The sequence below is a fragment of the Culex pipiens genome, unplaced genomic scaffold, assembly GCF_016801865.2.
Source record: "Culex pipiens pallens isolate TS unplaced genomic scaffold, TS_CPP_V2 Cpp_Un0005, whole genome shotgun sequence".
NCBI lineage: Eukaryota > Metazoa > Arthropoda > Insecta > Diptera > Culicidae > Culex > Culex pipiens.
The window spans coordinates 279,895-302,518 of NW_026292822.1; the positions used below are offsets into that span (position 1 = coordinate 279,895).

The 22,624-nt window shown below is 33.6% G+C and overlaps 1 protein-coding gene across 2 annotated transcripts in view; it reads left to right on the forward strand.

Moving 5' to 3' along the window:
- Window positions 1–22,624, forward strand: part of LOC120419906 (potassium voltage-gated channel protein Shaw-like) — a 266,231-nt gene that overhangs the window by 51,523 nt on the left and 192,084 nt on the right. The gene's annotated exons all lie outside the window — the stretch shown is intronic.

Genomic DNA, 22,624 nt, shown 5'->3' on the forward strand with positions numbered 1-22,624 from the left:
GTGAGCCCACGATTTTTTTTTCGCTCAAAATTTTTGTGAAGATAGCCTAAGAGGTTACACAAAGTTTCACGAAAAATGCAGGATGGAGCAACTCACCTAAAAAAATACAAAAATCATTAACTGAAACTGTTTTTTTGAAAAGTGCTCTGAACGTCAAAATTTTCAAAAACCGAACACGAGAGCCGATTTTCTTGACAATTTCAGTTAATGATTTTTGTATTTTTTTAGGTGAGTTGCTCCATCCTGCATTTTTCGTGAGTCTTTTTGTAACCTCTTAGGCTATCTTCACAAAAATTTTGAACGAAAAAAAATCGTGGGCTCACCTTCAAATTTGACTTTAAAACTTTAAAATCAAAAAAACTCATAAAAGTGTAGTATTTTTTTCTTTCAGTGTATTTTTTCGGAAAGCCCGTCAAATTTCCTATAAGTTTGTTTTTGACCACTTTTTGATACGATGCAACGGCTTCGAGATACAGCAATATTTAAATTACGAAATACAAAAATATTGAAAACACTTACGCCCTTCTCAAATGTCATTATCGAGTGTAACTGGCTCCATATACACAAAAATGGCTTATATATGTCTAGGATAACATGTCTACAAAGTTTCATTGAAATCGGAGAGGGTCGAGAAAAATGTACTTAAAGAATTCTTGTTTTGGGCTGGAATTGCTCCTTTAAACTCAATTATGGTTAAGGTGTATCGTCCTGATTGCTTGTGGCAGAGCTGGTGTGTTACTTCAATGTGACGAAGTATGATTTATGTTGTTGTTTTTTTTTAGAATCGTTGCAATTTAAGTTTTGATCGCAGAAAATAAATATATATTTTTGAATACTTCAGAGTAATATAATTCCATGTTGACTCAAATTTGTCCAGTTATTTTTGAGTTGTTTTCAATAGTGCTTTGAAAAAAAGTTGTTTAAAAATCCAAGGAGTTATTTCCTAGAGTTTTGTAAAAAAAATCGAGATTTTTTTTATTTGTTTTTTTTTTCGATTGGGTGAAACATTGTCCAACAAAAAAAACATTTTGTTTCATTAAGTTGTCCATACAAGGCTCCATACAATTTTGCGGGCTGATCATACAAATTGTGCATATTCTAAAAAAATTATCTTCAAAAGGATTTTTTATCGATTTAAGCAAAGTTCTGGGTTTATATTTGGAACAAAAAAAAAACGTTTATTTTGTTTTACTTTTTTCCTCGTTTAATATTTAAGAGCGAGTTTTTCACCAATGTGTAACAGGTCGTATCGAGGTGCTTCGATTTGGATGAAACTTTCAGCGTTTGTTTGTCTATACATGAGATGAACTCATGCCAAATATGAGCCCTCTACGACAAAGGGAAGTGGGGTAAAATGGGCTTTGAAGTTTGAGGTCCAAAAAACCTAAAAAATCTTAAAATTGCTCGCATTTCCGTAAAACTTCATCAATTCCAACTCTCTTAGATGTGTGTGTGTGTGTGTGTGTGTGTGCAACCAACCAAACGGGACCACGCGGTCGCTTCTTACAAATTGAGTTGTTTCCATGTATTTTTATATCTACATTCTATACATGCAAATAACTCGCATAGGAGCAATTCTCTACAAAACCGGCCGATTTCGACCATTTTAATTTTTTGTATTTTTTGATTTGGCTCAAACTTTGTGGGGGCCTTCCCTATGACCAAAGAAGCCATTTTGCATCATTAGTTTGTGCATATAAATTTCCATACAAATTTGGCAGCTGTTCATACAAAAATGGTACGTAAATATTCGAAAATCTGTAACTTTTGAAGGAATTTTTTGATCAATTTGGTGTCTTCGGCAAAGTTGTAGGTATTGTTAAGGACTATTTAGAAAAAAATAGGTACACGGAAAAAAAAATTTCTCGATTTTTTTATTAACTTTTTTTTCACAAAAACTCAAATTCCCAAAATACGTATTTTTTGATTTTCGAGATTTTTTGATATAATTTAGGGGACAAAAATCCGCAACTTTTGAGCTATAGAGAAACATGGTCAAAAAATTTGCCGCCGAGTTATGATTTTTTGAAAAACTGGTGATTTTTGGAAAAAATCGAAATTTCATACATAAAATTTTTTTGACCTCATTTTTTATGCAAAATTGAATTTGCAATCGAAAATTACTTTACAGATTTTTTGATAAAGGGCCCCGTTTTCAAGATATAGCCACCGAAAGTTTGATTTCAGCGAAATATTTGCAGTTATTCGATTTTTAAAAATAGTGACCATGAGTGACCATTTCTAAAAATATTTTTTTTGAAAAGTTCAAAAAATTTGCTATAAAATTGTGTAAGAGACATCGAAGATTGGACCTCTGGTTGTTGAGATACAGCGGCTAAAAGAAAAAGAAACACGAAAATTGAAGTTTTCTAAGTCTCACCCAAACAGCCCACGATTTTCTAATGACGATATCTCAGCAATTAATGGTTCAATTTTCAATGTTAATACATGAAACATTCGTGAAATTTTCCGATCTTTTCGAAAAAAATATTTTGAAAAAAATTAAATCAAGACTAACATTTTAAAAGGGCCAAACATTGAATATTATGCCCATTTGAAATGTTAGTCTTGATTTAAAAAATTTCAAAATATTTTTTTCGAAGAGATCGGAAAATTTCACGAATGTTTCATGTATTAACATTGAAAATTGAACCATTAATTGCTGAGATATCGTCATTAGAAAATCGTGGGCTGTTTGGGTGAGACTTAAAAAACTTCAATTTTCGTGTTTCTTTTTCTTTAAGCCGCTGTATCTCAACAACCAGAGGTCCAATCTTCGATGTCTCTTAGACAATTTTATAGCAAATTTTCTGAACTTTTCAAAAAAAATATTTTTAGAGATGGTCACTCATGGTCACTATTTTTAAAAATCGAAAAACTGCAAATATTTCGCTGAAATCAAACTTTCGGTGGCAATATCCTGAAAACGGGGCCCTTTATCAAAAAATCTGTAAAGTAATTTTCGATTGCAAATTCAATTTTGCATAAAAAAATGAGGTCAAAAAAATTTTATGTATGAAATTTCGATTTTTTCCAAAAATCACCAGTTTTTCAAAAAATCATAACTCGGCGGCAGATTTTTTGACCATGTTTCTCTATAGCTCAAAAGTTGCGGATTTTTGTCCCCTAAAACATATCAAAAAATCTCGAAAATCAAAAAATACGTATTTTGGGAATTTGAGTTTTTGTGAAAAAAAAGTTAATAAAAAAATCGGGAAATTTTTTTTTCCGTGTACCTATTTTTTTCTGAATAGTCCTTAACAATACCTACAACTTTGCCGAAGACACCAAATTGATCAAAAAATTCCTTCAAAAGTTACAGATTTTCGAATATTTACGTACCATTTTTGTATGAACAGCTGCCAAATTTGTATGGAAATTTATATGGACAAACTAATGATGCAAAATGGCTTCTTTGGTCATAGGGAAGGCCCCCACAAAGTTTGAGCCAAATCAAAAAATACAAATAAAATCCATTTCCGGTTTTGGTAGAGAATTGCTCATAGGCATTTGGAAGGTGTTAGCTCTGCCGAGCTTCGGTGACCCATTTCTACGCTGGCTAGCCGAGCGCGAGGTACTTCAGCTTTCTCGACAAGCCCCGCCCTGAAGAACGTTTGGACCAATCGGATTCAAACGTTATTTAGAACTTCCAAACCCTTGTCAAATGGACAAGGACCCAGCGCGTATATAGTTGATAGTAACAGTATTCCTAATTCCAATCATATCTCACCAAGTCGCGATGGCCTAGTGGTTAGCATTTTTGCTCACCAATCCAAAGGACGGGGGTTCGAACCCCGACTCGAGTGACTTTAATTTTTCGTTCATGTTCAGAGTTTCAAGATTTATATTTCCTCTACTTTCTCGTTGGGAGCAGATGGGAATCGAACCCAGGACCATTCGCTTACAAAGCGAACACCGTGACCAGTCAGCCACGGCCGCTCCCTCAATTCCAACTCTCTTAGATGCATTCGAAAGGTCTTTTAAAGTACTTCAAAATGTGCCATAGACATCCAGGATTGGTTGGACTTTTTCTCTTAGCTTTTGCAAATTACTGTCAAAAATGGATTTTTTTAAAACCTTAATATCTTTTTGCAACAGCCTCCAACACCCATACTCCTATAGGTCAAAAGATAGGTAATTACATGGACTATAAGCCTATGGTATTAACTTTTTGGCCAATCGCAGTTTTTCTCATAGTTTTTCGATTTTTCTAGAACAAACATTTTACAACGTTAGTTTTTGGCCGGTAGGCCGCCATAGCGGCACTTTTTAGTCTCAATTTTGTCATATTCGGAATCCTCGGACAATTTCACGTAAGTTAGAAGTATTGGAGTTGTAAATTTGATTGGAAAAATTGCCATTAAGAATGAATTAAAATATTTATTAACAATTTGTTTAATTAAGGGTAAAACAGGTTTTCGCCTACTTGATACAACATTTGACGTATTGATCACAGGGTAAATAAGATCTATTTCTTTTTTCAAAAATGTTTTATTTAATTATATTTTAAATCAAATTTACAACTCCAATACTTATAACATACGTGAAATTGTCCGAGGATTTCGAATATGACAAAATTGAGACCAAAAAGTGCCGCTATGGCGGCCTACCGGCCAAAAACTAACGTTGTAAAATGTTTGTTTTAGAAAAATTGAAAAACTATGAGAAAAACTGCGATCGGCCAAAAAGTTATTTCCGTAGGCTTATAGTCCATGTAATTACCTATCTTTTGACCTATGGGAGTATGGGTGTTGGAGGCTGTTGCAAAAAGATATTAAGGTTTTAAAAAAATCCATTTTTGACAGTAATTTGCAAAAGCTAAGAGAAAAAGTCGAACCAATCCTGGATGTCTATAGCACATTTTAAAGTGCTTCAAAAGACCTTTCGAATGCATCTAAGAGAGTTGGAATTGATGAAGTTTTACGGAAATGCGAGCAATTTTAAGATTTTTTAGGTTTTTTGGACCTCAAACTTCAAAGCCCATTTTACCCCACTTCCCTTTGTCGTAGAGGGCTCATATTTGGCATGAGTTCATCTCATGTATAGACAAACAAACGCTGAAAGTTTCATCCAAATCGGAGCACCTCGATACGACCTCTAGAACAAACCGAGCAATATTTACAAATACTGCCTCTTAACAGAGGTTTAAAAGAGGCATTGTTGTTCGCTAAAGTTTAGGATGGTGGATAATCTGGAACGGATACAATAATTTTCGAAAAAAATGGTGTTTGGAATAAAACCAACAAAATTACAACAAAAAAATTTAAATGCCGAATCCTAAGATTTAGTTGATTTTTTTTTCAGTCGATGTCATCTAATAACCCCGTATTTTTTTTTTAAATCGCGATGCCTCGAAAACTATTGGTTCCATTTGCAATGTAAAGATGTCATTTGAAAAACTCAAAATGAAATGTTTTGTTTTTAACTAAATTTGTGGTTCAGATAGGTTTTCTTTTCAAAAACCTTCATAATGCCATTGGAAATTCAAGTGCAACTAGCTGAAACCCGGGGTTTCAATTATTCTTAGCAAGCTTGGGTTTTATTCAAAAATATATTGCTCTTTAAAAAAAAAATTGATGTACAGTACGGCAAAAAGATTTTTTTTCGCCAAAATTTTTGTTTTCGTCAAAAACTTAATAAAACAACTAAACTAGTGTAAATGATTTTTAAAACAAATTTTTCATTGTCATTTGAAAAACTCATTGACATTTTGAAGGGAGCGGCTGTGGCTGACTGGTTACGGTGTTCGCTTTGTAAGCGAATGGTCCTGGGTTCGATTCCCATCTGCTCCCAACGAGAAAGTATAGGAAATATTTATCTTGAAACTCTGAACATGAACGAAAAACCAAAGTCACTCGAGTCAGGGTTCGGTCCCCCGTCCTTTGGATTGGTAAGCAAGAATGCTAACTACTAGGCCATCGCGATTTGGTGAGCTACATCTGGAATTAGGAATACTGTTACTATCAACTATATACGCGCTGGGTTCATTTGACAAGGGTTCGGAAATTACAACTAACGTTTGAATCCGATTGATGCAAACGTTTTTCAGGGCGGGGCTTGTCGATAAAAGCTAAAGTACCTCGCGCTCGGCTAGCCAGTGTAGAAATGGGACACCGAAGCTCGGCAGAGCTAACACCTTCCAAATGCCTATGCGAGTTATTTGCATGTATAGGATTTAAAATCTAAAATACATGGAAACAACTCAAGCGACCGCGTGGTCCCATTTGGTTGGTTGCACACGCATACACACATTTTCACTGTTTTTTGCCTTCCTCACCTCACTGAGGCAAGGCTATAAAATCACTCAAAAATTGAACTTTTTAAATAAGCCTCTCAGATATACCTTTACGTATACATATCGACTCAGAATCAAATTCTGAGCAAATGTCTGTGCGTGTGGATGGACGTAGAATTTTTTTTTCTCACTCACTTTTCTCGGAACTGGCTCGACCGATTTTGTCCGGATCTATGTTTTTGGATTTGCCTTCAGGTTCTTTAAGTCTTTTTTAAATTTCATCCGGCTTGGTGCAGTACTTTAAAAGATATGTTCGAAAAACTGTTTTGGTTGATACTAAAAAGGGTCATTATTTACATAATTTGAAAGCTCCGGCGGATAGCTGTCGGAACTTTACGCTCAGTGCACGCACACAAACACTGCAGTACTTTCAAATGGTTCATTAAATTTATCATACCTAGATGGCAGCACTCAGATGTAAAGTGTCTTTACTAAGTAAGCGTTAGCCAAAGCTTTCGTTGTGTGTGGTTGCAAGGCTTTTAGGAGGAAGGCAGCAACCACCTTCCGGTGGATTAAGCAACGTTTTTTGTTTTAAATCGCTATTGTAAGTTTCAATTTTCAAAAAAATATCGCTATTTTTTGTATATGCCTAAGTTTTCATAATTTGCAATATGGCTATTGTACGAAGCAAAATATCATTTGAAGCATATTAAATTTTAATGTATAAGTGAAGCATGCAATATTTCGCATCGTTTGATAACCATATTTTCAATTTTGGAAATTTGACTATTTTCGAAAAAATACGGTATTTTTGTTTTTTTTTAGTTTTTAAAAACAGTACAACACAGTGGAAAAGCATGTAAAATTTCGATTTGATTGATACCCATATTGCAAATTAGGAAAATTTGAGCACTTTCCAATAAATATGGTATTTTGTGAATTTATATTTTAATACTTACAACATTTTCAAAAATTACATTCTTAGTGAAAGCATTGAAAAACTGAATATGATTTGGTTGAATTAAGTCAATTTTAGAGATTAAAAAATAGAAATTTATTACCATCGGCATTATCGGCAGGTCATAGACTTATAAGGGTTAAAAAATAGGTTCAGGAGTGGATGAAAATAAACTTTTAAATTTCATGCCAAAAAATTCAAATTTTATAACAAGTGTCACAGAATGCTTTGTGAAGCAAAAACATTACTTAAGTGATAATACTGTCAATAATTTATTACACATGATTTTTGAAAAATATAGTTGAGAGTTTATGTCATTTTTTGACCTGTGTTACCAAAATTATTAATTCAGTAAATTATTTAAAGAGCCTTATTAAATTGTAACAACGAAAATTTTACATTCAACTATGTTTTCTAAATAGTTGATTTTTGAATAACACTTTTTTCCATTATTATTTTTTTTAATTCACAAAAAAAGGAAACAAAAAAATAATATTTTTATAATTTAAACAAAGCAAATGTCATTTTATTTTTATTAATTATTGAAGATAAGAATTGAAATACCATATGAAATATTTTGAAGATTTTTTTAATTTTATATTCACCGTGCTCAAATCTATGACAACTTATCATAATCTGAAACAACAAACTTTATATTTAGAGCACTTATTCTTAAGATTATTGAAAGAACCATCACCTCCAAACATTGCAGCATTTTGAAAGGATTCGCATAAAGAAAGATGTAACGTTTGACTTCGATTTGAAGAAATCAGTTTGATTACGAATAGACATTGCCAATAAATTCTACAGGAAGACCATTTATATCAGTTCCTGGTAGTAACACATCCGCTTGTCCCGAACAGGCGATAATAACTAAATTCATGCCAGTTCAATAACAAATTCTGTTAAAATAACAAATTTTGTTATGGAATATTCTTGCAAAATCAATTCCCGGGCAGACGGTAATAACAAAATTCATGCCATTTCAATAACAAATACTGTTAAAATAACAGAATGTGTTATGGAATCTTCTTGAAAAATCAATTTTTGCATAAGAGTTTAATAACAGTTTATGTTATCATAACAAAATTTGTTATTGGTTTGATATTGGTTGAAAGCCAAAACAACTTTGGAATAACATTTTTTGTTATGGAAGAATAACTCCAACTGTTATTGAGATGATCGGATTAGTTGTTAAAATAACAAAAAATAATAACAAAGATTTGTTCGAAGAATAACTCAAAATGTTATTAGTCTGTTATTACAATAACAATCCAATAACAAAAATACCATAACGACGAATAACAAATCTTGTTATAAATAACATAAAATGTTATAAGCCTAGCATTTTCAAATATCAAAAAATGTTATTTCCTAGTTATTTCCGTCTGCTCGGGTTATTGCATAAGAGTTTAAAACCATTTTATGTTATCATAACAAAATGTGTTATTTGTCTGATATTGCTTGGAATCCAAAACAATTTGGGAATAACATTTTTTGTTATGGATCAATATCTCCAATTGATATTGAGGTGATCGGATTAGTTGTTAAAATAAAATAAAAATAACAAAGATTTGTTCGAAGAATAACTGATAATGTTATTAGTCTGTTATTACAATAACAATCCAATAACAAAAAAATCATAACGACGAATAACATATCTTGTTATAAATAACTAAAAATGTTATTGGCCTAGTATTTTCAAATATCAAAAAATGTTATTCCCTAGTTATTTCCGTCTGCTCGGGGTGCTTACTGTTCTGAATTTTTCCAGTTAAACTCAAGTAGCAAAATCACCCACTACATAGTACATTTCACCTCCCAAAAACGAGATTGATCGATTCCGAATTGAATTTCGCGAAAGAAGCGTCGTCAATCACCGCCCTTTTCTCCCCTGTGCCAGTGAGATTTAGAGTTATTACTGTGAACCATAACATACTGGCTCCCACACAAATCCCGGTACGACCTCAAACGAAAATCCTGTAAAAAGTCCCATTGCGGCCAAATGGCGACCCTCGATATTACACCCACCAAGCAAGAAGGGGACCAAAGTGCCAACATCTCGCGATCCCAAAGGAGGGGGCGCGTTACTGTTTAATCAATACTGATGTGGTCGGTGCAAGTCGCTGGGTGTGTGTTTGTGCGTAAGTGGAACATAAATTTCGTTCGATCACAGAATTTATGACCGTTATTAGTTTTTCCTCGTGCGCGCGAGGTCGTGAAACTGCGCCGGGGGTGGACTATAAAAATTACCCAGAGCATTTTCGATCGGTCGTCGGACCAGCATCAGGATTTTTTACGACCTAAATGTGTGCCCTAAATCCTCATATTTTTTCCCAAGCCAGTTTGGCGATTGATGCACGTGATACGCGAGATCACTTCGATTCTGGAGGAACCTTTTTTGAGACGATATTGAACCAAGGCAGAACGCTAAAACGTTCAATTTTGGGCGGTTTAAGAAATTCAATTCTTTTTTTAGCATTATCCCTTCAAATACCATAAGGGAAGGCGACGGCGAGCTTAAGGGGTACGACGAGGGACAGTCGCGGGTGGAATAAATTCAAGGGACAAACGACTCTCCGCTGGGGAGCATTAAATTTGCTTCTTCCGAACGTGGGGCTTATTGAATCACGTTTTTTGCTTTTGTGATTTGGGGTTAACATAGTTTTTGAATTGACAAAAGAAAAAAAAATACAAACTCCTTATCATATATTAAAAACATTACTAAATCCACCTTTAGGTGGTTAGCGCCTTCCTCACATTTAAAGAGTGCTATCCAAAATGCAACAAGTGCGTAAATAACACTTAAGTGCTTATAACTTTTGATAGGGTTGTCCGATCTTCAATGTTTATGGCGCATTGGAAAGCTCTTTTGAATACCTACCCAACGATAGGTCGCATAAGAGATCCGGACAACGTTTTCATCAACATATCTGAGATCCGGCCTCCAAAAAGCGTATAAATAACACTTAAGTTCTTATAACTTTTGATGGATTTGTCAGATCTTCAATGTCTTGGACGCGTTGGAAAGGTCTTTTAAATACCTTTCTGAAAATGTATAGCATGACGGGTTTTCTCACAAAAACCACCCTTTTTACAATCTTCCGGACTTTTGCTAAAATCGTTTTTTTAGCATAACTTTTGAAGTACTTAACTAAACTGCATAATTTTTAATAGCGACTTATGGGACCTAAAGACGGATCGAATGACGCCAAAACGGACAAAATCGGTTCAGCCAATGTCGAGATAATCGAGTGACAATGTTTTGATCAACATCCCACCACACACACAGACATTTGCTCAGAATTTGATTCTGAGTCGATAGGTATACATGAAGGTGGGTCTAGGAGGTCTAATTGAGAAGTTCATTTTACGAGTGATTTTATAGCCTTTCCTCAGTATCGTGAGGAAGGCAAAAATATCATCGTTTACATAACTGCCCACCATTGAAAAAACGGCTAATATCCACTTTTGGCAAAAACGAGATAATTTTAACGAGATAATTAGAAATAATCTAATGTTTATTTTCAAAACAACCAATCCGCCATTAGTTACCGAAGTAAATAGGACCTTTTGAAAAAGTAAGCGAGTAATCAAAAGAAATTAAAATCAATGTTTTTTTTAATGATTTACTCCTACGGTCCATATTTTTTCGAGGTATCTCAGAAAATCAATCAGTGAAATTTTCATGGCATGAATTTTACCACTAGATCGGCTGCATTAAGTCGCAGTAATATTAATTTTGTTTGTATGATATAATTATCATTTAAAGCTAAAGTTCTTTTGTCAATTGTGTTTTTTTATTCATATAGAATGAATGGAATTTACGAAATAAAATTAAGAACCTGTTTCACTTCGACAAATCTATTTTATCTTCAACAAGAGCTTACGAGTTAAAGAATACTTTATTACTGTCATGAAGAGCTCTTCTATGAGTTAATAAATTCAAGAAGCTTGCAAACAAGTTTTATAAAGGTAATTAAGACCTTTTACAGAGTGTTGTAAAAACCAACGTTAAAGTTGCTTATTTTTAAATAAGCTCTTGATAACCTCCTAAAATGGTCCACTTTGCTCTTAACTCAGGTTTAATGCTGATTTATTGTTGTTCTGGAGATAAGTTAGCTTTATGATCATTTTTGGCTAAGATAACTTGAATATCTCTTCAGGAAAGGAAAAAAACTTAAATTGTTACTTGGGAAGGAAATGCTTGTTATACCCCATTAAAAAGTTAAAAAAATCTGTCGGATTTTATTAAAATCATCTTATTCTAGGTTTTGACTAAGACTTTGTTGGAACAAGTTTTCAAAAAATCCTGTTTTTTAATGTAAAAAAATGATTTTAAAATTTTTGATTTTCCGTTCGTTCTATTCAACTAGTGGGGCAAGACGAACAACCCGTTGGGGCAAGAGGAACAATGCATGAAAAAACATGTTAATTTGCTAACAATTGAACTGTTATCACTTAGATACATCAGATTAGAATGTATTTGAAAGGTTTCTTGTATTTTTAGATTATATTATAAAATTTTACTAAAAATTTTATCGTTTTTCCAAAAAAAATATTAATTAGATGATAAATAGTAAATTTTCATAATATCACTATATTTTGTATGGACAATTTGTTTAACAATTGTTCATCAGTTTTTAGGTACTTTTTTGTATTTATTTCCCTTTAAAATATGTTGTTGCAGCAATTCGTATTTTTTTTCCATACTTAAAATCCATATGGTACACTTGAACAAGATTTTTTAAAAGCTCTCAACAAAAATAACCAAAAGTTAAATCATACTTTGTAATAGGTGCATGTCATTGGTAGGGACACTACTGATCTAATCTAATCTAAAATTTTCACTAAATACCGTATTTTTTTTTCAAAATACTCAAATTATCTAAAATTTTCAATATGGATATCAAACGAAGCGAAATTTGTTATGCATTTTCATATTATAGGATTTTTTTTTGGAAAATGCCAAAATTTTCACAAAATACCGTGTTTTTTTTTCGAAATTACTGAAATTTTTATGATTTGCAATATGGGTATCAAACGAAGCGAAATTTGGTGATGATGCTTTTACACTTCATAAAAGATTTTTTGTTGGAAATACTTAAATTTTCACAAAATACCGTAATTTTTCAAAATACTCAAATTTAAAAAAAAATCAATATGGGTATCAAAGGAAGCGAAATTTGTTATACTTTTTCACATTTTTAAGAGTATTTTTTTGAAAATACCAAAATTTCCACCGTACTTTTTCGAAAGTACTCAAATTTTTATGATTTGCAATACGGGCATCATATCATGCGAAATTTGATGATGATTATTTTTCAGTTCATAAGAGTTTTTTTGGAAAATACAAAAATTTTCAAAAAATACCGATTTTTTTCAAAAAACTCAAATTTTAAAAATCTCAAATATGGGTACTAAACGAAGCAAAATTTAAAAAGCATTTACAAATTATTATAGTTTTTTAAACATCAAAATTTTCAAAAAATACTGTATTTTTTTCGAAAGTACTCAAATTTTCATGATTTGCAACATGGGTATCAAATGAAGCGAAATTTGATGTACATTTTTAGTTTTTTTTTTTGAGTTTTTTTATGAAACACTAAAATTTTCACAAAATCCTGTTTTTTTTTCGAAAATACTCGAATTGTCAAAATTTGCTAGGGAAGCGGAATTTAGAATGCATTTTCCGTTTCATTTTTTTGTAAATCACTAACATTTTCACAAAATATCGTAAGTTTTCGCAATTTATATAATTTGCAATACGTATGGGCATCAAACAAAGCAAAATTTTTTATGAAGCATACACAATTTTAATGTAAGTTTCTTACTTAAAAAAAAAACGGTATTTTGTGAACATATAAGAATTAAAAAAAAAACTCTAATGAAGGGTAAATGCAAACAGAATTTCGCTTCGTTTGTTTTCCATATTGCAAATTATAAAAATTTTAGGATTTTTTAAAAAACAGTAAAAAATTTTAAAAAAATTAAAATTTATATTAAATTTCCTTTCGTTTGATACCTCTGTTGTAAATTTTGAACATAAGTTATTTAAAAAAAATCGATATTTCGTAAAAATTTAAGTATGCAAAATTATAAGGTAATCCTCGTATTTTTTGTATTTTTATAATATTCAAGATAGCGGTCAGTATGATGGTAAAGTTATTATGAGAATGTTATTTAATTTAATAATGAACTTGGAATTAAGGAACCAACTAATCAATATTGAATTAGTAGGGGTCACTGCATTCGAATTTCATCTAGAAAATAAGCAACTTAAAAATGACAATATTGATTCGATTATTAAATTTTTTGCAAGTAATTAAAATTTTCTACTTTTTATTTAATTTGTCGTAGGTTAGTTGGTTATATAATTAAGGTAACTGATTTGATCATTTGCTGCCTTATTTTTTTATATCAATTTAGTAAGGCTGGTACAAACTTTATGTAAATCTCAATGTAAGCTCGAAAAATCAAAGGACTAAAAAATAATAAAATAAAATTTATACCCAAATTTACAATTGTAATAATTGGAATGAAATTAAATTCAGACGATTAGAACGTGTTCAGGGAGCCCAAATATATCAAACCTTTACAAAACTAGAACGTTTACTGAAACCAATTTCAATAAAATCAAGTTGAAATAAATCATATTATTTGCATTTTCACTTAATTTTAGCATCCTTCACGAACTCCAACTTCCCCTATTAATCCCGTTCCTCTGCACTTCCGCTCGTTGACATCCTGCCACTCAATCCAAAGTGGCAAATCGTGGCTCAAACAAACCGTGAGCATCACCACCGCCAGCTGATCGCTTTCCCCTAATAAAACTATCTAGCAGCAGCAGCACCATCACCAGCAGGGGGTAGAAAACATAAAGAAAATCTACATAAAAAGCCGCCCGTTATCGGTGTCGTCCTCGCCGTCGACACCATCGTCCTTTTTGCTCGAGGACCGCCTGTTGGTTCCGTTCGCACCGAGATTTGTCGTCGCGCGCGAGCATGTCCTTGGCCATCGCTGACGACCTTGGTGGGGTGGTGGTGGTGGTTCACGATGAGAAGTTACGAGGCAAAATGGCGCACAATTTTCCACCAACTCTGGGGAGGACGGGACGGGGTGGGACGGGAAAGCGACGACGAGCTGTCTCAGATGTCATTAATATAGAGTCGCGCTGCGGAAAAGTCTCCGGCATAATTTAAATGCAAAGCTCGGGATCGGGGAAAATTGTTTTCCCACGCCGACGCAGCTTTCATAACGTACTGTTCCAACGATTGACTTCGGTTGGCTTGAGGTTTTAACTTTTTTTTCTGTATAAGTTGTGTAAAGATATCAAAATTTTACGAAATGGAAACATTTCAAGACACCAATAAAAGTACAAATTTGCCCCAATCAACGGTAACGATCCAACTGGCAGAGAATATTTTTCCATCTAAAGCCGGCACCGTTGATGATGGGACCGAACAAGCCAGCATCACAGCCAGAGAGCCATGTCAGAGGACACCAAAACCGAAACCACCCCGTCCCCCTCCTGGGTGAAAGCTCACAAGAAAGAAAAAAAAACAAGCTAGAAGAAGTCGTTCCAAGTATTGATTTTGGCTTATCGTGAAGCTTTCTGACAGCAGAAAGTATCGGCATTTGGTGTGGTTATATTTATTTGACGGTTATTGGTTTTTGCTACGCCACGGACGCGCCGAGCTGTTTGTGGTGAAAGATCTCCGAAAAGCCATAATTGATCTCGACACAAGATAATCTGGTAATGGAACGGTGCCCGCTGCCACCGCAGGCAGGAACCGGTGGAATGGTTTTGCGGAAAAGTTGCGTCAGGTTTTGGTTAACCGTTTTCGAATGTTGAGTATTTTTTACCCGATTAATGATCTATTTTGAAACGATGAAAAATCTTTCTTCAAACTTCTTATTTCCTTAAAACAAGGCATAGTACAATGTTTTGTGTGATAAAAGACGAATCGAAAACAAAAGCACTATACAGTAGTGCTCAAAACGATTGAAAAAAGTTGTTCTCAAAAAAAAAAATAGAACATAGTGCGACAGCTATGGAGCGTGTTAATGTCCTCTGATGTCCTGTGGTAAAACCGCAACTAGAGTTTGAAGGCAACTTTTTGGTAAGAATGCTTTGCCTTGCCATCCCGCCCGTGTGGATCAATCGGACCGCGCACTGGACTCACTATCTAGAGGTCGACGGTTCGAATCCCGCGGCGGGCGCTCTAAAATTTTTTGTGTAAATATGGGTATTCGGCACCGTCGCTCCGTGCCATACTTTCATACACTTAGGAGCCCAGGGCGGCGAAGTCCTTGTAGATAAAAGGAAGACACTAGTGGTTGGTACTAGCAATGGTGGCCGACAGCTATAAAGTCAACTTCGTTTTTTTTCGCTTTGCCTTGTTAAGAATAGTTATAACGTGATATTATGTGGGCACTTTTGTCTTCGAATAATAAAGTTATTCCCTTATACAAAAAAAAGTATTTTTTTTTGGTTTCCCATCTGCTCAAGCCCATTACAAAATTATTAATTATTTGCTTCTGTAGTCGGCACTAGTCGTCGTCGGGGTAAAATTCGCAATAATATTTGTTTTTGAAGTTTGGGTTTCTTCTTATCGATGCTATTAAAGATTTCAATTCAACGCAAATTTCTCTCCCCTTGATTATTTGAACATTAAATCTATCATTTTATTATTTTTTGTTTCTGTTGAAACTTCGCTCACCTCGTTCAATGTTTTGTTTTCCGTTTCCATTTTTTAAATCCCAGGATCCAAGGAAATTTTTGAAACAGTCATAAAATCTATGTTTTCATTATAGAGCAATTCCATTTTAATGAAACTTTGTAGACATGTTATCCTACGCTTATATAAGCCATTTTTGTGTATATGGAGCCAGTTTCACTCGAAAATGACTTTTGAGAAGGGCGTAAGTGTTTTCAATATTTTTTATGAGATTTTTTTTATTTTTAAGGTTTTTTTTAAAGGCAAATTTGAAGGTGAGCCTACGATTTTTTTGTTCATAATTTTTGTGAAAAAAGCCTAACATTTTACAAAAAGACTCACGAAAAATGCAGGATGGATCAACTCACCTAAAAAAATACAAAAATCATTTACTGAACCTGTTTTTTTTTTTTGAAAAGTGCTCTAAACGTCAACATTTTCAAAAACCAAATACGGAAATCAATTCTCCAAACAATTTTACATAAAAGTCTCCATATTGACTACTATCCTTTGTTCAATCCCTGCGAAGTTTCAGCGGTTTTAAAAATAAAAATGTTGAAAAAAGTTGTGTTTTGATAGTTTTTGGCAAGTTCTATGTAACAGATCTCATTTTTCAGTCTCGTGAACATTTTTACCAAAAAGCTCGTCCAATTTACAATAAGTTTGTCTTTGGCCACATTTCAATTGGAATTTTTGCTTACAGATATAAGCTAATTACATTGGTCATAGCTAAAAACATAATATTTTTTTCAGTGTAGTTCAGCGGGAAATTGGACGAGCTTTATGATAAAAATGTTTACGAGAAGGAAAAATCAAGTCGGTCATATGGAAATTGCCGAAAGCTATCAAAAAACCATTTTTTATCAAGATTTTTATTTTTAAAACCGCTGTAACTTCACAGGGATTGGACTTAGGACAGTGGTCAATATTGAAACTTTTTATGTAAAATTGTCTGGAAAATAGATTCCCGTATGCGGTTTTTGAAAAATTTTAACGTTAAGATCACTTTTCTTTTTTTCAGAAAGCCCGTCAAATTTCCCACAAGTTTGTCTTTGACCACTTTTTGATACGATGCAACGGCTTTGAGATACAGAAATTTTAAATTACAAAATACGAAAATATTTAAACAAGGGCGTACCTTCTCAAATACCATTTTTGAGTACAATTGGCTCCATAAACACAAAAATTGCTCATATAGGCCCAGGATAACATGTCTACAAAGTTTCATTGAAATCAAAGAGGGCCGAGAAAAAATTACCTAAAAAATTCCAGTTTTGGGCTGGAATTGCTTTATAGTTGTTATGATTTTGAAGCATTAAATCAAATAATTAGCTAAATTACACTTCAATCTAAATAAGGACGACATTTACTTAATTGCTTTAAAGAAATTCAAAATTAATTTTGTTTGTTCTTTGTTGTGCTTTAGACATTTCTTTTATATTTTATTGTTATATGACATACAAGAAAAGCTTGAATAATTTCTATGAAAATATCTAAATAACAGAAAGCGACAACAAATAAAATATTATCAGCCACTGTAAAATTTTAAAATTATTTTTTTAAAGTAAAACATATTTCACAAATTATCCATATTTTCTACCTCCATCTGGGAAAAATTGGGACATTTTAAGCAAAAAAATTGTAAATCGGTGTGATAATTGTTTTGTTCTGTTCCTGATTTGATCAAGGTTATTAAAAACATTAGCTTTCTTCATTGATTACATTTGTCCTCATTTGCCCCAGATTCCAGTGTTTTACGAAAAATAATTTTAATTATATCTATAAAAAAATCGTAATTAAAAAAAAACAATTAATAAAATTAAAAAAATAGTAAAGTGTTTTCAAATGCATTTTAATCATTCAGTTATTTTGCAATCAAAAAATTCTAAAAATTAAATATTTTACGAGCACAAACATTATAGTGAATATAAAACTTTTTGCGGTCTGTTCATCGAAAATTTTTCAAAAATTCAAAAGATTTTTTAATAAACCCTAATATTTATAAAATGATTCTAATCGAAGGCGAATGAATTTTAAATTGATGTCAGCTGGAGAATTTTTTAAGTTTTGTTTTTCCCCTCAATTTCAGGGCCGATTTTAAAGAAAAAATAACACAAAATATTTGTGACAGCCTAGGGACCATCCATAAACCACGTGGACACTTTAGGGGGTGGGGGGGGGGGGTGGTTTATGGCGATTGTCCACGCTCCATACAATTTTTTTGTATGGACAGTCCACGAGAGAGGGGGGGGGGTGGTTCGAGATTTCCAAAAAGGTGTCCACGTGGTTTATGGATGCTCCTTTAACAATATTTGAATTTTTTTTTCAATTTCGGGAATTCCCGAGACAAATTTTCAAAAAAAAAAAAAACCCTGGATTCGGGAATTCCAGAGATGGACGCACTAGCTGATTGTTCGTTATTTCTATTGAAATTTGGAAGTTCTTTGAAATAATAAATAATTTTTTTTCCTATCATTAATTCTTAGCAAGGCAGCAACCGAAAATATAATAAAGACCGTGCAGAAAATTAAGCCTTGAAAAAACTTCGGATAATTGATCTAAGAAAAAAATATATTTTTTTGTTTTTAACATGACTCCTAAACTAAAGCGATTTAGAATTTTCAAACCCAAAATGGCGGAGATGTAATATTGAAAAAATGCATTTTGTAATTTAATAGACAGTCAACCAATCGAATCGAATCGAATATCATGTAAAAATACATTTTGATTCGATTGTTCGAAGTCGAATAATCGAGTCTGGACTGTATTTTTTTAGAGATGGACTAGGACAAACAAAAATTAAAATTATAAAAAAGAAAAAATCTGAAAATTCTAGCCTAAAATGGCTTTAACTCGATAACGATGGGTGAAATTTTCGATGCTTTGCTTCAGTTTCATTTTGGTTAGTAATTTTTTTTAAGTGTCCTGTTTTTCAAACACTCCTAATCATAACCTACAACTTTGTTGAAGGAATCAAATCGATCAGAAAATCCCTTCTTATGATACAGATATTCGAATATTGCATGTTCCTCAAACTTGTATGGAGAAACCTATGACGTAGAACTGCTTATTTGAACCTCAGGATTCGACGGATGAAGTTTCATTCGAATGAAAAAATACAAAACTTAATCTTTTTTTTTTTTGCAAAATCTTAGAAAAACTCTCAAAAAAGTTATATCTAAAATGTCGTCTATAGCAATAAGATCCATAAATAAAAAATGAACAAAAAATAAATAAAAATCGCAAATTTCATTTTCTGTTTTGCAGGTTCTTATTTGAGTTATCTGTACTGTCATCTTGTTCAACAATCAATCATACTCTCCAGCTTTGATGAAGAGTTATGTTCCTCGAAGTGGCCAAAATAAGCAGAAATCAATACCCTTGACCAAACAAAACCACAGCCAAAAATGAGCCTTCTCCCCCACTCAACACACACAATCAAACACACGGGGCATCGAGTCAAGGACTTTCAACTAGCCCTCCTTCCCCCTCCCCATTCTTCTGCAATTATTCTATTCCACCCCCTCCTTCCCCGAAATAGAAGGAAAAGCTCAACCATTTCCCGGTGTGTATTGTGACGTCGTCGGCCAGGGCAGCTCCGGCGAAGTCCACTTGTTCACGCGACTGTGTAAACATCCACCGTGGCCTTTTGTGTCGCATTCTGGCCGATCTCCCCCACTCCCGCCACTTCTAGGCTGGCGGAAATTGTTCCTGCCACTTCCGTTTTCTACGAAACGGACCGGGGCGCCTTTGTTTCGTTTGATTGTTTGCTCTGTGTGAGCTATTAAATACGAAAGCTTTGCAGAAAGCTTGGTTGAAAAGGGTCACGACGAGAATGGCAGAATTTTAAGCTTGTGGTTTTAATAAGAATAGAATTTGAATTTATTTGAAAAGTTTATAATTCTTTTTGACTTGATTGCTCAAATATTCAAAATGAAAAGGAAAAAAAAATCTCTCAAATTTGCGCTAACAACATTCAAATTCATCTGTAACGATTCTCTTGAAGTGTCCTCCTCAAATTAATCCCACTTTTCGGTCACTGCCAAGCAGCGTCCCTTATTTACCTTTTTGCCGGCGGCGGCGAGTAAATATAGACCGTCCAATTTCCCCCATCAGCAGTCCTCCACGCGGGGGGTGGAGGGATATTGAGACATCTCGAATAATGAAGCCGGAGACCAGAAACCTTCCTCGCGAGGCCAGGCTGAGCTGTGAGCACCCACCGGAAAGCACTTTATTCCGAAGCTTTGGCCGGACAGCCGGATGCGAAATTCGGTCGAATTTTGGTAATTCGTCGAAACGAGGACTTTTCAAGGTTGATGTGGACGACGCCGGGGCGAGAGTGGAAATTGTGTGGAGGTCACGCTGAATTAGAGGGTCGGAACAAAACGAGGAGGCTTCAAGGGCAATTGAACAGACTTTTGTTTTGGGGACTTTTGAGAGCTGTTGAAGATGACACGATGGTCAGGTATAGTTATGGAAATTATTTTGAACATACTTTTTTTTGTAAATAACCTGAAAAAATACACAAAAAATAAATGGTTTGAACAAATAGAAATATACAAAAAAAAAAAACAAAACACTCAATCCATGAAGCATGAAATTGTTTCACAGATTTGCAGGAACACCTCGTGTTGAAGACAGAAAACATCTTTTGAACAACAACAGGTATAGCGAGGTGTAGTCTCTTCCAGTTGAACCCCACCCATTTCTTGTAGACAACGACAGGGACGAGCTCTCTAAAGCTTCCCCTCTCTACTGCTGTGGTATCTTCTTTCGCCTTAATTTGGTGTAATGGAAAGAAGAGTTTTGTTTTTCTGAATTAATTTCAACAAAACAAGTTTACAGAATCCCTTTAATAAAATTAAAATCGTTTTGTTGTTTGTTTGGCAATGATTCAGAAACAATTTGCCCCGATGTTAATAATTTAAATCTGGATTGACCAAAGAATGGTCGATGGGCTAAATATGTCTGTTGTTTTTTTTTGTTGTTTGCGTACTCTTTCTGGATGTCTGTATGAAATGGTTCTTTCCCCATTTTCAGATTTTTGTTTGATTTTCAGAACCCAAATCGAACATTTCTCATACCGACGTCGTCGTGCTATCTTGTCGCACCCGCCATTTTGACGTTCCGAGAAAAACGCGTTTTAATGTTTGACCTTGAATATACAAAAACGAGAGCACGCAATGTAAACAATAACAAACACGTTTTGTTTGGCTGACCATTCTGTGCATTGTCCCCCTTTTGTCGCACTTACATCAATTTTCATGGAGTGACAAGATAGCACGACAAGATTGAAACTACTTTCATATGTAAAGTGACAAAAATGCACGGAGTTTTTTCGGTTTTTGTTGAATATCTCAGGATTGAAATCGAATTTTGGGGATCTGTGAAGGTCAAAAGGTGAAGCATTGTGGGCTGCACAAAATGGCGTTCTTAACTCAATTTGGCCCAAAATGCACGTATGACAAGTTAGCACGATGGCGACGATACACACTTAATTACTCAATTTTTTTAGTAGTTGGATTAAAATTTGTTACTTTTGGAACCTTTTTAAATTTCAAAAGTTTTCTGTAAAATCCGTTTTCTTAACAGATTTTCAAATATATTAGTAAATTCATAGATAAAAAATAAAATTGTCCACAATTGGAGCGATAATGACCAAACATATATTTAAAAAATGATTTTCGGATACTGAGGCATTATTTCAAACATTAAGAGTCTTATCAAAAACTAGAATATCATGGACATAATTTTTTTGAGGATAAAAATGACTTTAAAATTTGATTATTTCAAATTAGTTTTGAAATAGTAGTTTATGCAACAAGTTGCAAAAAGAGGATTTTTTCAGCACGAGTCGTACATTTATCCAACGAAGTTCACCGAGTTGGATAAATACGAAGAGTGCTGAAAAAATCAAGTTTTGCAACGAGTTCCATACAACATTTTTTTCAATTCCAAAAAACACACACTGAGTGAAATTTGAAGTCAAAATTTCATGTATTTTGTCAATAAATCGTTTAAATCAAAAAAATGTTGAAAAGTGTTACTTTTCGAAACAAGTGCTGAAAAGTTCAACTTTTCAGCGCCCATTTGAGTGCTGAAAAGTAGAACTTTTCAGCATTTATTTTGAAAAGTGTTGCTATTTGATTCTGTTATTTTTGGTACAGAAACGTAGGCTATTTCGTCGTTCAAGAATGACAGGAAAAGTAAGTAGTTTCACGACGGAATTGCAAAAAGCTTATTTTTGCAATACCGTCGTGAAACTACTTACTTTTCCTGTCATTCTTGAACGACGAAATAGCCTAGCTTTTTGCAATTCCGTCGTGAAACTACTTACTTTTCCTGTCATTCTTGAACGACGAAATAGCCTACTTTTCTGTACCAAAAATAACAGAATCGAATAGCAACACTTTTCAAAATAAATGCTGAAAAGTTCTACTTTTCAGCACTGAAATGGGTGCTGAAAATTTGAACTTTTCAGCACTTGTTTCGAAAAGTAACATTTTTCAACATTTTTTTTTATTTAAACGAATTATTGACAAAATACATGACAATTTGACTTAAAATTTCACTCAATGGGCGGTTTTCGGAATTGAAAAAAAATGTTTTATGGAACAAGTTGCAAAAAGAGGATATTTTCAGCACTCTTCGTATTTATCCAACTCGGTGAACCTCGTTGGATAAATGTACGACTCGTGCTGAAAAAATCCT